The sequence below is a fragment of the Hibiscus syriacus genome, unplaced genomic scaffold (assembly GCF_006381635.1).
Source record: "Hibiscus syriacus cultivar Baekdansim isolate YM2019G1 unplaced genomic scaffold, ASM638163v2 tig00111338_pilon, whole genome shotgun sequence".
Taxonomy (NCBI): domain Eukaryota; kingdom Viridiplantae; phylum Streptophyta; class Magnoliopsida; order Malvales; family Malvaceae; genus Hibiscus; species Hibiscus syriacus.
The window spans coordinates 3156365-3170651 of NW_024063064.1; the positions used below are offsets into that span (position 1 = coordinate 3156365).

A 14287-nucleotide genomic window follows, 5' to 3' on the forward strand; every position below is an offset into this window, starting at 1 on the left:
GGAAATCAGGTCCTTCGAAACTCTGAACTTTAGATCCGATATGGAGAAATAAAGATGGCAGACGAGTTTTAAAGTAAGGAAGATTCGTCCCGAACGTGTCATTGACCTGGGTTTCTTGTTTGATGATAAATATGCATTTAGTTTTAAATCTACATTTACATCTTGGGGTTGGCTTGAATTCCTTGGTGTAGAACCAAGATATTATCCCAACCTAGTTAGAGTCTTCTACAACAATGCTTCCTTACAGCACGAGCCTAATAAGACTAATATAATAGGAATTAATACACATATCATGGGGAAGGATATATATATATCTCCAGAAACTATTGCGGAGGGTTTAGGTGTAGCGAATAAAGGGGATTCAGATGAAAATGGTGTAGATTGGTCTACAATTAAACGGGTTGCTAGAAATAGCCCAATTCACCTCGATGTAGAGTCGAGAGTGTTTCACAAAATTCACCTCGATGTAGAGTCGATTATTGGTGGATAGCAAAGTATAAATCCAAATCCAAAACGGCTCCAAACATTGCAAAACTCATATTTAATACAATTGTATATATGGTCACAAAGGGAGCAACAATTTCAACTACACTATCATATGGATGTGTCATCACCCATCTGTTGAAGAAGAAGGAAGTTGATTTTTCGCATGACGCCCCTGTTCGATTAACCCGCAAGATTGACATGGTATTTATTAAAAAAACGGGATATGATTTTGTTGAAAAAATCGATTGGAAGCGTGTCAAAAAGGTCGAATTAAATCAAGAGAGGGAGAAAATGGACCCCGTTGGCCATGAAGAAGAGCAACCAAGTGGAGATGCAATGATGGAAGAAGCTCCAGTTGTAGAGGATGTCACAATTAAGACCGTGATGGAATACATGGTCAATTTTCGGGAGCATATTGATTCCCTTGTGAGTGGAATGCGATCCGATATTTCATCATTGCAACATGAAGTCTCCATGTTGCGTGACGAATTACGTCAACAACATCAAACGAGTTAGGTAATTCATTATTTATGTTTCAAAACATTTACACATTCTGAACTGTATTTTATTTTCTTTTAACAGATGTGGACAACCAAGCGGTCAATGAAGATGAAGCTGACGATGAAGATGACGATGAAGATGACGACGAAGATGATGATGATGATGATGATGATGATGATCCAAACAAGTATACCGTGTCTGCAACGCCGCCTTCAAGAAAACTTTTAATTTTTGATCTCAATGGCGTCCTTGCCTACATCCCAAGACTGCCTGCAGGTTTTAATTCTATTCTTTTGTATCCATTATTTTAACATATAAGCGTAGAACTTTAATCTCATTTTCTTCATGTTGTAGATGTTGTCCTCAGAACAGGATTATTTGAATTTATGCAATTTTGTGTCGACAATTTTGTTGTTGCCCTTTGGACTTCAAAGATGAGGTTAGAACATGTTTGGAGCAATTGAATTACTGTAGTCAAAATCGTTAATATATATTTGAATGTTAACATTCAAACTTGATTACAATCTCAGGCATAACGTCGACCGTGTACTTGAGAAACTACCTTTATTTTCTGAGCATTTTCTATTCGTGTGGGTAAGATGAATGTCATTACAGTTTGCTGACTTTTCGTTGTCTATGATTCCTACATATTTATGTTCGACTGTTTGTGAACAAGATCAAGAAAAATGCAAAACATACGATACTATTACCTACTGTAAAGATCTCAATGATGTTTGGAACGCGTGTCCAGATTTTAACGAGCTAAATACACTTTTGGTCGATGATTCAGCGGAAAAAAATGATTTATAATCCGGTAAGTTGCATTTATGCAATATGTTTTTCCAGTTGAACAGGTGTTCAGACATGATTATTTTAACAACTTATGTGTTTATATAGAAATATAATTACATATGTCCACATACCTTTGACGCTGCTTCCCATTCGAACGACAATGCTCTAGGTATGACACAAATTTATTCATGCTTATACGAATTTAGTTTATTGTTAGTAAAATTGCACCTCATTAGTTTGATAATTGAAATTATTTATGTATGTCCTCAGAAAAAGGCGGAAACATACGAGAGTATTTGGAATATTTGTTGAAGGCCTCTAATGTTCCGGACTTCGTTAGAAATAAACCTTTTTCATCGGATTAATTTCGTTTGTCGGTACATTATTTGAACATTCTTGTGTATGTATATTTTGGTGTGATTATATTGTGTGTATATTTTCATTAATTATTCCATATTTGCTTCTCTGTATACACATACATTTGAGGATTGTTGAAATATCAATACTAGTTATTAATGTATTTTACATCTGCTTGCAAATGTATCCAAACACATTACTATATCATTATTTTCCATGATATCCACAACAAAGTTTTCACACTTTTTAATATTGTGTCGGTACTTTATGTCCAGAATGGAAGAAAAATGTGTCGATACCTTTTCAAAAAGTGTCGATTGAAAAAACATCGGAACCCATAATTATAATGTAATAGATAATTTTGTAATATAATCGGTATAAATATACCGGTTTTATGAGCGAATAGGTCTACAACCTATATCGACACTTTTGTATATTGTGTCGGTACTTTATGTCCGGAATGGAAGAAAAATGTGTCGATACCTTGTCAAAAAGTGTCGACATTTACACATCGGAACCCAGAATTATAATGTAATAGATAATTTTGTAATATAACCGGTGTAAATATACCGGTTTTATGAGCGAATAGGTCTACAACCTATATCGACACTTTTTAATATTGTGTCGGTACTTTATGTCCAGAATAGAAGAAAAATGTGTCGATAACTAGTCAAAAAGTGTCGACATTTACACATCGGAACCCAGAATTATAATGTAATAGATAATTTTGTAATATAACCGGTATAAATATACCGGTTTTATGAGCGAATAGGTCTACAACCTATATCGACACTTTTTAATTTTGTGTCGGTACTTTATGTCCAGAATTATAATGTACTAGATAATTTGTAATATAACCGGTATAAGTATACCGGTTTATTAGCGAATAGGTCTACAACCTATGTCGACACTTTTTATTATTGTGTCGGTACTTTATGTCCATAATGGAAGAAAAATGTGTTGATACCTTGTCAAAAAGTGTCGACATTTACACATCGGAACACAGAATTATAATGTAATAGATAATTTTGTAATATAACCGGTATAAATATACCGGTTTTATGAGCGAATAGGTCTACAACCTATATCGACACTTTTTAATTTTGTGTCGGTACTTTATGTCCAGAATTATAATGTACTAGATAATTTTGTAATATAACCGGTATATGGACATAAAGTACCGACAATATTAAAAAGTGTCGACATAGGTTGTAAACCTATTCGCTAATAAAACCGGTTAGTTTGTGTGCTTGTACTCAAACTGAGCTTGACTTGAGGACATGTTAGTTTGTTATGTCCCTCACCGTTGCAGTACCCACATCGCCTAATTTTCTTCTCAACCTTGTTCTTCGGCACTTCTTTTCGCTTGCGTTGTTTTCGTTGAGGGTCACGAACGTTGTTTACTACAATGCTCTGGTTGACTGAATCATTCAAACCAAACGAGTTTTCTAATTCTTCTATTAGTTTTTTCATCTCATCTCTTGCGGTTTTGAAAGACTCGTCTGTCTTTGATGCAATGTAGCATAACCTACTTGACGTTGAACGTAGAGCAGCGAACCTTGCCATTTGTATCACTTCTGGAGACACATTCAAATCAACATAACTGGGTGCAGAAGCCTTCGCATCATTAGTCCACCTACTTTGAATCAAAGTCCCGGGCAAATATGTGTAGTCCAAGTTCTTCAAAATGTGAAGTTGATGGCGACACGGAAGTCAAACGGTCTCGAATTTTTTGCAGGAGCAAATTAGAGTTTTCGTACGAGAATCAAAACTAATTTCAAATTTCCTATTTTTTTCTGCATACTTTGACAAAATATAATGTTGACATTCATCTGATAAGGACTTAATCTCTGCCTCAATCCGGTACAATGTCTCCCGTATAAGTTCATCTTGGAACACACGAAAAGATTCACGGGAAAAAATCACAGTGGCATGGCTTTCAAGGTCGACCAGTTTTGTGATCTGGAAGGGCTTCGTATGGGAACTTAAGTAATCCACTTTCAACTCGTTCATACGCATTCTACTAATTCCATCTTCAATTGCACGAACAACATCTAAATATGTCTTCTTGTGTTTCCGTGCAATAGCTAGTGAAGCATTCATAGACTCGCACCTTTGTGTTGAGCGAATATTGGCAAAGAAATGACCGGTTAGATATGCTTGTGCCCATAAGTGTCGTGTATTTCCCTTCTCAATCACCCATGGATGCTTTTAGACGTTGAATTCTGAAACAACCGAATGCCATGGAATATCAAATTCCTTGGTTGTCCACCAGGAAGCCATGCATTTTGAGAATGCTGCTGTAAACTTTGGGTCACCAATGTTAGCTTGTGCATTGCGAGAAAGATGCCAAGAACATAATCTGTGCTTAGTATAAGGGATAACAGATTTGATAGCCCTCTGCATTGCCCTATCCCCATCGGTGACAACTGAAATAGGTGATTTATTCATCATGGCTTCTAAAAAATTCTGTAGCACCCACTCGAAAGATTGAGACGTCTCGTCAGCGATTATGGCAGTGGCAAACACAATTGTGTTATGTGATGATTGACACCAACAATAGGCATAATTGGTCGACCATACAAATTATCTTTGTACGTTGTGTCGAACGCAATTACATCACCGAAGCATGTGTAATCCGATCTCGATCTAGAATCCAACCAAATAAGATTATACAATGCCCCCGATTCGTCTATCGAGTATGTCATAAAAAACCCGGGATCATCATGTTTCTTATAATCAAAGTAGGCAATAAGCGCATTCACATCCCCATCGACGATTTCCTTTGCTTTACCTCTTTGAAGTGCATTATAGAGGTCTTTATGTGTAAATCCAACATTATGATAGCCCCCTGCCTGCTGCGTTAAATAGTTCATTACTTGTGACGTGCCAACACTGACCTCTTTCAATGTTGTTGCCTCATCGATATCAGCCTTACTTACAGTTCTATTAGAACGCATAAATGGTGTCATAGCAGGTGTGCACAATGCATGATTATGTTTCTGGTCAGACTTACTTATAACCCACTGATCGTTTGTATTTGTTGCTATAACTACGACTCTAGCCTTACATCCTGTTCTTTTGACTGGCGTATGAGCACGTTGACGATCAACAGTATTGACTTTTGATACTCGAAACCCTTCTTTGGAACAACAAAATTCTTGTGTCTTCACATTCCCTTCCACGTCAAGCCGTGTTGTTCCCTACGTGCACTAAACCCATGTTCCGTGCGAATCCCTTGTAAAAGTACCAAGCTTGATCACGTGAACAGAAGAGCTGACCAACCAATCTGTCAGATTCATCAACATTATGTACTTCATGGCATTCTCGGTTGGCTTAACATTGTCTACATCAGTATTATCCATGGCAAAAATTTTGTTGTGCAAGTTCAGTGGTCCAGGAGTGATGGGATATAAGCAAAGGTTCATTTTGAACATGTTTCAGTCGTGCTGCTTTCAATAGGATGTGGTATTGGTATTGGTAGTTAAAGGGTGGGTACAACATTAAATCGCAGTAATATTTAGGTATGTACAATAACTACAAGTATCGACCCAAAAAACATCAAAACCAATAATTATAATGTAATAGGTAAATTAACAATGTAACAAGTATCGACCCAAACGAGGTGCACGCATAATATATTAGGTCAACATAAAGTATCGACACTTATTAAAAGTATTGATCCCGAAAACATCGAAACCAATAATTATAATGTATTAGGTAAATTTACAATGTAACCGATATAAATATACCGGTTTTATGCTAAAATAGGTCAGCATATAGTATCGACACTTGTTAAAGTTGTGTCGATACTTACGGTCTAGAATGAATGCCAAAAAAGGTGTACCATTAAAGTGTCGATACATTTATTAAAAAAGTATCGATCCCTAAAACATCAAAACCCATAAGTATAATGTTCAATGAAACCGGTATAATTATATCGGTTTTATGAGAGAATAGGTCTAAATCATGTATCGACACTTTTTTAGTTTGTGTCGATATTTTTGTCCAGAATGAAATATTAAAACCAACGAGGTGCAAGCATAAAGTGTCGATACTTACGGTCTAGAATGAATGCCAAAAAAGGTATATATTAATTTAGTAATTATAGGCGTCTAATGATTTATTTTTTACGTTACGGTATATATTATTATTAAATTAAAAACAATAAACATATATATTACATATTTATTATTATCTTTGGTTAATATTGTTAAATTTAAATACTAAATAATATTTTATAAAATATCAAAACAATCAAATTATTTTTTGTGTAAATGAAATTATTAAATTAATATTGTAGGTGGAAAACATGAAACACTGTTAAAAAAATTGAAACATAAATTACATAACTTTTAAAAAAATATCGATCCTTTTTATAAAAAGTATGGACACTTTCAATATAATAGGTAAAAATATGATGTAATAGGTAGCGCTTATATAATGTAATATGTAGCGTTTATATAATGTAATAGGTAGTGTTTATATTGTAAAGTATCTATCCTTTTTATAAAAGTGTCCATACTTTTTTCACTGTAGAAAACATTAATTTAAGGTTATCTTTTAAGTGAGTTTTAAGATATTAATTTAATAATTATAGGTGTCTAATGATTTATTTTTTACGTTACGGTATATTATTATTAAATTAAACAAAAAAACATATATATTACATATTTATTATTATCTTTGGTTAATATTGTTAAATTTAAATTCTAAATATTATTTATAAATATCAAAACAATCAAATAATTTTTTGTGCAAATGAAATTATTAAATTAATATTGTAGGTGGAAAATATGAAACACATTAAAAAAAATTGAAAACAATTAATAACTTTAAAAAAAAGTATCGATCCTTTTATAAAAAGTATGGACACTTTCAATATAATATGTAAAAATATGATGTAATAGGTAGCGCTTATATAATGTAATAGGTAGCGTTTATATAATGTAATAGGTAGTGCTTATATTGTAAAGTCTATTTTTTATAAAGTGTCCATTTTTTCACTGTGGAAAACATTAATTTAAGGTTATCTTTTGAGTGAGTTTAAGATATTAATTTAGTAATTATAGGCGTCTAATGATTTATTTTTTACGTTACGATATATATTATTATTAAATTAAAACAATAAACATATATATTACATATTTATTATTATATTTGGTTAATATTGTTAAATTTAAATTCTAAATATTATTTTATAAAATATCAAAACAATCAAATAATTTTGTGCAAATGAAATTATTAAATTAATATTGTAGGTGGAAAACATGAAAACTATTAAAAAAAATTGAAACATAAATTACATAACTTTAAAAAAGTATCGATCCTTTTTATAAAAAGTATGGACACTTTCAATATAATAGGTAAAAATATGATGTAAGAGGTAGCTTATATAATGTAATAGGTAGCGTTTATATAATGTAATAGGTAGTGCTTATATTGTAAAGTATCTATCCTTTTATAAAAGTGTCCATACTTTTCACTGTAGAAAACATTAATTTAAGGTTATCTTTGAGTGAGTTTTAAGATATTAATTTAGTAATTATAGGGTAATGATTATTTTTTACGTTACGGTATATATTATTATTAAATTAAAAACAATAAACATATATATTACATATTTATTATATCTTTGGTTAATATTGTTAAATTTAAATTCTAAATATATTTTAAAAATCAAAACAATCAAATAATTTTTTGGTAAATGAAATTATTAAATTAATATTATAGGTGGAAAAATGAAACACTATTAAAAAAATTGAAACATAAATTACATAACTTTAAAAAAAGTATCGATCCTTTTTATAAAAGGATCAATACTTTAAAATATCAGGTAAAAATATGATGTAATAGGTAGCGCTTATATAATATAATAGGTAGCGCTTATATTGTAAAGTATCTATCCTTTTTATAGAAGTCCATACTTATTTCACTGTGGAAAACATTAATTAAGGTTATCTTTTGAGTGAGTTTTAAGATATCAATTTAGTAATTATATGTATCTAATGATTTATTTTATGTTACGCTATATTATCATTAAATTAAAAATAATAACATATATTACTATTTATTATTATTTGATTAATATTGTTAAATTTAAATTCTAAATATTATTTTATAAAATATCAAAAAAATCAAATAATTTTTTGTGCAAATGAAATTATTAAATTAATATTGTAGCTGGAAAACATGAAACACTATTAAAAAATTGAAACATAAATTACATAACTTTAAAAAAAGTATCGATCCTTTTTATAAAAAGTATGGACACTTCAACATATAATGTAAAGGTAAATTATAATGTTATGGTATAAATATACCGGTTTACTTATAAAATAGGTCAATATAAGTTTTACCTATACATTATATAAGCGCTACCTAATATGTATTGTACTTATAATATTTCCGGTTAAATAATATAACATAACCGGTCTAAATTTTAACCGGTCACTTGTTTAACCGGTCACACCGTATATTAACCGTTTTTTAAGCGCCGCACCGCAGAACTACCCCGCAACTGAATCATCAGACACTACGACATTATTCAAAATGTATTTGATTGTATTTGTCACAAGTCAATTAAGAAATAACAAAATTTAAGTCCTTAAGTGGTATATATCGACTTGAAGCACAATACAAACATCGGTTTAATCTTAGAATCATCTAAATCTATGATCTAATACCTCCAAATATAATTATCCCAACCTAATCCAATTGGAAATCTAGCTAAAGAATGACATTCAAGAATGGAGATGGACATGAATCGGGTTGGATCGGATTCCTAATCAACCCTACCTGAATTAGAAAATATGCATCCTCTACTTGAAACTCACCCAACCCAAATTTAGGGTGATTTCACCCGACCCAAAATCGATCCTCGTTTTTTTAGATAAAACTCATAGCCAATTTAACCCAATCCGAAACAAATATATTTATAAAAAATATTAACTTTATTTCAATAAAAATATGGATCTAATTGAAAAAATAATACAAAAAATATATTATTACAATTATCTCTAAATATATAAGGTAAAATTACATTAATTTTTGGGTCGGGTTAGATAATTTTCACTCTAAAGCCAAATCCGACCAAACCTAAATACATCCTCTAAAAAAACAACTCAACACAATCGGAACTTAATCCTTTTAAAAAAAAACCCAACCCAATAAGATTAAATTAGGTCGTAACTTGGGTTTGAATCTCGTGCTCATCTCTAATCACATCAACTAATAAAAACTTAGCAAACACAAGATATTAAGGTTCGTAAACACATCGAATATAAGGTTCGTAATGCAAAATCGATCATCGTTTGATACTGCTAGTAGATTATTTTAATTTCACAAGAAATATTTAAATAGAATTAAGATGTCTGTATTTATAGCTTTGATTGGAATTTTAATTTTTTTTAAATATATTAATAAACACATGTCCCCATTTAACCCTGCTTGTCCACGGACAGAATATGAAATGGTTTTCCTAATAAACAGAAGCGAAGCAATTACGGGCGTAACTAGGGATGGGAGCAACATCACACCCGTACACCACACAAACTCAACATCCTAAAAAATGCAAAATCGTCCTAATAATGCAGTGAAATTTCTTAATGCGTCTGCTCGGGCATAGCGAGGCAGTTATTTCATGCAAATGAAAAAGTAGACACCGATGAATGAAGGATTTTATGCTCGGGAGTAAATTTCTAAAATTTTAGGAGAACGGACTTATAAGATTTTAAAGATAAAAGTAAATCATCAATAAAAAAATACAAAGAAAATATTTAAAATATATGATAATTTGAGACTTTCAAAGGGCGACTGCCCACGTGAGTCCATCGTTGGACACAACTAAGGCATGAGTTCCATTCCCAATTGCCAAACTTCAATCAACAATCCTCTAAGGGATTTTCTATTTCTTACCTTTTTCTCACTTAACAACCAACACAAGTAAGAGTTGAAGCTTCAGAATAGAGTTCCGCAGCATCAGATAAAAGTGCAATGTAGCCAATATGACTCAAAACTATAGCAAACCAGAAAACTTCACATAATTAGAATCCGCAAATATCGTATACATTCATTATTTTTCTTCTTGCAAATTCCATATGTTCTATTCAACATTCAGCCTTCTCTAAACTTCGGAATAAAACCAGATTATTTATATACGAGGACACCATAGCAAAATCAAACAAAAGCAAGGTGGAAACGGTGAGAGTTAAAAAGGGAAAAAAGAAAGAGTCGGCGAAATATGTAAACAGTAGTTCTCACCTCTTGCAACTGGACACCAGAATTTCATGCTCTACAAGGTAGTAACCTATATCCAATAACAGTAACTTCAACTCATCAATGACAGGAAATCCTTCGGGTAACCTACAGTTTTGCTTCCTGGTTCCAACAACACTCGAACCTTTTTAACCTTAGGCTTCCGATTTCTACACTTTGAAAACATTAACCAACTCAAAACTTGCACGAGGTTCCAAGCCTCTGTCTCTGCCTCTGACCTACACTCCCCGACTTACGATTAGAAAATTCCTGGAAAATCAAATGCTGGAAATTCTCAAGATACTGTACCCACTCCTCTTCACTCATATCACCCAGTTTCACGAAACTGGTGCATCCAGCTAGCTGTTCATTCACGCTGTTTCCCATGACGTAGCAGACAAATAACCATTTTTCAGTATTACATTCTCATGCCTCCAACTCTTTTCTCCAATACTGACATTTTCATTGACATTGACATTGACAGTCTTGGAACAGTTGGAACCTTGTCTTGAGAAGCAGTATTAGCACATTCATCTGATCTTGGTGGTATTATATTCCCATCATCCTCGGTCCATTCGTCTACATTCTCTTCTACCATGGAAAGTGGATTCCTGGTATTTACACCGACTGGCCAACAATAAGCACGTGATGCAAATTTCTTTTCTATATTAGAAAAATTGAACCCCTCCTCGCAGTCAATTTCAAACTGAAACTCATTATCTACAGTTCTCACATTATCAGAAACCATATTCCTTTCCTCTAAAACTCTCCTTGCCTCAATACATATGAACTCAAACTCACTTGGCTCTTCCTCCGGGCCACAAAACTCCCTACTCATCATCTCACCAATCTCAGATAAACACAAACCAGAAATTGCTGCTTCCTTGAGGAAAATGTGCAGAGGGATAAACTGCTGCGAGAAGCAATCTTGCTAAATTCCTTTCTCTCTTGCTGCTTGTTTCCATTCACTCCATCATTGACATTAAAAATCGAGTGTGTAACCTTCACAAGAGCAGTAGAGGGAACATTGGCAAAGTGATCATAGTCAAGAAGATACGCTGCTACCTCCCTAAAGCCAGCCTCCCCAACACGTACTGAGCGTTTCAGTCCTGGCTGCCCAAGGGCTTTGCCAATAAATCCTTTTGGGTTGTTTGGGGCATAAGGCTCTTCATCAGTTGGTTTAACTATTGCACAATTTTCACCCTGGCTATTTCGAAAATAGTAGGCTCCTAGACCACCACAAACAGGGATGGATCAATCCCAATTTCATAGCTTCCACAATTTCCCTTACCAGTTTTATCCTGAGAAGTGATTTGAACACACTAATATTTCAATGGGATCACTCTGATCTCTCTGCTGAATATCCTTCCCAGTAGGAGAGAGACATGGTGTAGATGAGCTTCTGTGGAAGAAGTTTCTCGTGAGAAGAAGTGGATATCATTTCTGACAGTACTCAAATCATTCTTCAGCACCACATCCCCAAATATGAGAGACCTCTCCTCTATTGGAACATTAAGAGCAATCTGTAGTTTCCTTTTCACAGTATGGGCATTGTCACTCCTATCTAACTCTATACCAAGAACAGAGCCAGTTTCAGTCTGAACAAATACACGTTTTCTTCCAGAAGGTTTTGTTTCCATCCTCTTATTTCCATGACATTCACTATTAAAGAGTCCCTTAAATGCTGCAACAGCCATGGTGTTATAAAATAACGGAACAGTTCGGATCACGATATGTGAAATGAAACGAAGTACCGGTATAGTTCAGTGCCAGCAGTGACAATGGCGACGGCAGAGAGCTTTTCTCTCAAGCAGACGCCAAATTCAAATGCTGGTAAAACTTGAATGGAAATGATTGTGTTGTATGTGTTCATAATCACCCAGATGAATCGAATCGGTAACTCTTTGTTTTACATTGTAACCGATTCTGTAAAACAAAAGCAGATATAAAAGTGAAACTGCTACATGGTGGAAGTAAGCTGATACCAGTAACCAATGGAAAGATAAAACAACCATTAAAAGAAACACAAGAAAAACTGATTCAATTTCTTAAAGAAAAAAGGAAGTAAAGCTGAAATTCCATTCTCAAAGATCACAACGAAAATTAGAGGACTACATACATCAAGCTAGTAGTAATCAAGGAAAGCTGCAATAAATCGAAGTCATTGGAACCAAAAAGAAAAAGCAGACTATAAACATTTTACTAGAGTATTATGTAGTAATTCTATGTCAAAATTAACAACTATCTATGGAAAACACCAAAAGGAAGTAAACTTAATTTGCTTCATAATATATCTTGAAATAATAGAAAACATAACTCATGCTTTCTTGATCTAATAACTATTAAGTTAATATTTTAAATAAGAAACCATTTGTGATGAAATCAAAATGTTGCTATCAATTTATCCTCCTAAATATTATAAAGGAAAAATAAAATAATAGACCACGTATCCATTCCAAACCTAAAGGCTGCTACATGTTTCCTTTCAAACGTACCCTTCCTAAAAACCAGTTGCCAACAGATTTGAATAATTACACTTCCTTAGATAAAACTAAGCAAAGATGCAGCCATGCTAGAAATATAATGCCAAACGAAGACTGTAAATTAGAACCAAAAGAAACAGAATTAGAAGAATAAAATAAATTTTATATAAATCATCACTGCAAACCGTAGTTTATATAGGAGTACAATCATTCTTGTTTACTAAAACAAATATTCATCGAAAATATTGTTTGCTTTTCCGAAGGCGTTTTTCCTTTCATTTTTGCTTTCAAAAGTAAAAAAACAACAGCAAAAATTCTTCAATACTTTAAAAAATCAAATAATTTATTCTTTCTTTTCTTAATACTTCATATGATTTACCGAAAATATGTTTTCCTTCACTTTTTGCTTCCTCAAAATTCTAATAGACATCTCACTATCAACACGAAAATGGGAAAAAAAAAGGAGAAACAGTTCGATTTCATTCTTCTGAACAATAAATAAATAAAAAATAATAAAAGAGAAAGTGATTGCATTAATTAAGAAAACAGAGGAAAGTGAGGACGAAAGACTCACCGGACGGAAAATTGACGGCGGACAGTGACGGAGAAAGAGCTACCAACACTAATGAGATAGAGATTCGACGGTGAGGAGATAACGAAGGGGTATGATCCGATCAGTGTTTTTTTCGGTACCGCTTTGGTTTTATGAGATTTGTTTGTGTTTATTTTTGCTTTCAAAAGTAAAAAAACAACAGCAAAAATTCTTCAATACTTTAAAAAATCAAATAATTTATTCTTTCTTTTCTTAATACTTCATATGATTTACCGAAAATATATGTTTTCCTTCACTTTTTGCTTCCTCAAAATCCTAATAGACATCTCACTATCAACACGAAAATGGGAAAAAAAAAGGAGAAACAGTTCGATTTCATTCTTCTGAACAATAAAATAAATAAATAAATAAATAATAAAAGAGAAAGTGATTGCATTAATTAAGAAAACAGAGGGAAAGTGAGGACGAAAGACTCACCGGCTACGGAAAATTGACGGCGGACAGTGACGGAGAAAGAGCTACCAACACTAATGAGATAGAGATTCGACGGTGAGGAGATAAACGAAGGGGTATGATCCGATCAGTGTTTTTTTCGGTACCGCTTTGGTTTTATGAGATTTGTTTGTGTTTAACCTCTTTTCAGGAGAGGGAGGGAGGAGTGTTAACAGTTAAATAATAAAAATATTAAAAGTTTTGGAAATTAGCTATTGGGCTGCATGGAATACGTGGATGCTTCAGATTGCGCCTTGCCATAGATTGGTTACGTGGCCACATCTTGATTGGGTGGAGCAGTTAATCGGTTGGCCTCTGGCGTTATTGCCGAAACTTGGGATTAGTAACAGTTTTCATTTTGTCATTT

General features: G+C 33.0%; 1 pseudogene; it reads right to left on the reverse strand.

The window, feature by feature from the left end:
* Positions 1–10251: 10251 nt before the first annotated feature.
* Positions 10252–14065, reverse strand: LOC120158986 (annotated as a pseudogene).
* Positions 14066–14287: the final 222 nt, after the last annotated feature.